The following is a 2,615-nucleotide window of genomic DNA, read 5'->3' as shown; positions in this document are numbered from 1 at the left end:
GAACCTTCCTTACCTAATAACTTGACTTGTTCTGGCACCGAGGTCATAGATTGCTGAGTCCCCGTGGCTCACAGATTACTTCAACACACCAACAGGTACAGGTACGCCCGACACAGGTGTACCCGACGGCACGTAGCTGGCATGGTAGTACGATGAGGAGAACAACTACCTGTACGTGAACTATCCAGAAGACAGAGGCGTGGTCGTGATCGTGGGCAAGCATGTAGGGTAGCATAGCCTTTTCTCATGTTTTGTAGTCCGTAGCGGAACTACCTTGTCTGAATAAATGCGTGATTTAAACTCTGATATTATTCTATGAGATGGCAATGAGTCCCTATTTGTCATACTATTATTATTTATGTGCTATGTTACCGTGCTTGCGAAACGCTTAGATGCGCTTCTTTCCATTTTGGGGCCTCGTTCCCTAAATCGGAAAGGACCGCATCTTAGTCGTTACACTCCGGTCCTTCCATTGCTGGTCAATAATAACTAGTGGCAAGCCAATGAGTTCTTTGAACGTACTCGCAAACAGCCCATGATATGAACAATGAAAGTGAAGAATAACAATAACATGCATCTTGGGTGGAATTCATCGTGGTGGAATGCTCATGAATATGCATCAAGTCAAAGAATTACTTTTAAAGAATAGGTTGCAGATATCAAGATATCTGTCGAGGGCTGAACCATCCGGGTTCACCAAATATGCCAAGTCACCTAACTTGGTCATATCACTACTTTCAAAACAACTCCTTTCATCACAACTCACACACACTTGGTTTATGCGGAAACAACTGGACGTAGTTTAAGCAGGATTACCCAACTGTCATTGACAGTGGACACGGATATTCGAATAGTTTTACACTCTACAGAGGTAGTACGCTGGACCCACGAGATCTAGGAAACTTCCGTGTCATCCACGACTCGCGGTATATAACACACCCGAGGTAAGTAACCGATCAATGCCTTTCCCCTGACGATACTAGACAAAGAGGTCCACTCGATTGGTACCCAACCCACATGTTGAACGTCTTACGACCACCGACTCTGGATAGTATCAACCATGCGGGGACCAACAGTGTGCCCGGAACTCATAAAAATGGCATAGTCGCCCTACCTGGCACGACCCATCACGAGAGTGACCACATATCACTCCTGCCACTAGTAATGTGGCTCTTTGCTAGCACCGACCAGAGTAATCAACAAAGCCCCATCCCATAAAGGGGTAACATGGTCGTACAAGTAAGGTTGGGACGGTCGACACATCATAAATGTATTCCCATTTCCGAAACCATACTCACACAAATACCCGGTGCACCACTTCACCAAAAGTGGCCACCTATCTCATCATCACCCTCGGGTATTAGTGGCACCCGACGGGGTTTTCTTAAACCATTGATTTATGTCATCATCATGCTCATGCTAATACTATTCTAACTTTACTTATCAACATGATATTAGCATGACCCTCATAGGTGGTAGGATCAAGCTTTATGCATGTGCTCCGGAGGAGCCATCGGTAACATCACATCAATGATTTACCGCCACTTATGATCATATGCAACTGAAATATTTGCTATCTTAACATGCAATATAACATATGCTCAGTCATGGTCAAAGGGTTGCTTGCCTTAGTCAGCTAGGTATCCGGGGTATTCGAGGTCTTCCGCTCCGATTCCCTCGTCACACGGATTTTCTATCATCGTCAAAAGAATAAATAAGAAATAGCTCACTCAAAAATAGATCACAAAGTCATTTTCAAAAATTTCTTTATTACAAATAAATCTAAGTGGCCATTTAAAAAAATATTTGCCTCTGATTCCAATGAAGGAACATTTTTAAAATCAACCAAACAGAAGCAAAACTATTCCAATTCAGTCCTATTTATTATTGTAACACAAAATAGTTGCTGAAAAATTCATCCAATGGTCTCATTAAATACTACATATTTTTAGAAGAATGTCAGTGGAATAATTGTATTTTTACACTGGTTAAATATTTTTATAAAAAATTTGAAATCAGATTTTAAAAACAAAAGAAAAATGGGCTAAGTCCCTTGCCTGGCTCGGCCTGAAACTGGGCCGGCCCAAGGCCAGCCGACAGCCTGCAGAGGCACGCGCGCCATCAGGTTTGAACCTGACGTGAGGGGACCTACTGTCAGTGGCTGCGGGCGGCGAGGGGGCGAGAGCTAGGCCAACGACAGCGAGGAGGACGCCGGCGTGGCTGCCGACGTTCTCAAGCTCCAACGAGGACAGAAATGGGTTCGGCTCGTTGCCGCCTACCTGCTTGTGGTCGGAAAAACGACGGAGAGTCACGGGTTCGCCGGCGACGGGGAGGCCGCGGCGGAGGAGTTTCGGGATGTGGTCGAGAGGGTAGCTAGGGGCACGGAAATGCTTGGGAAAGTTGGGGAAAGCTTCCTGAGGTCGAGAGGATCGGTATGGGGGTCGAGGGACGCAAGAGCCGTCGTGTAGCTGGAGATCGACCGGAGCTCCGAGGTGGTGGGGCCTCGGTCGATCTCGAGCATCGGGGCTTTGCTGGCTTGCTGGGGTGGCTAGGGAGGTGCTAGTGGTCGTGGCGAAGCTGTCTGAGGGGTGCTGGAGCGAGGGGGGCTATTTATA

This window comes from Hordeum vulgare, chromosome 7H (genome assembly GCF_904849725.1).
Source record: "Hordeum vulgare subsp. vulgare chromosome 7H, MorexV3_pseudomolecules_assembly, whole genome shotgun sequence".
Classification (NCBI taxonomy): domain Eukaryota; kingdom Viridiplantae; phylum Streptophyta; class Magnoliopsida; order Poales; family Poaceae; genus Hordeum; species Hordeum vulgare.
This window is presented reverse-complemented; position numbering follows the sequence as displayed.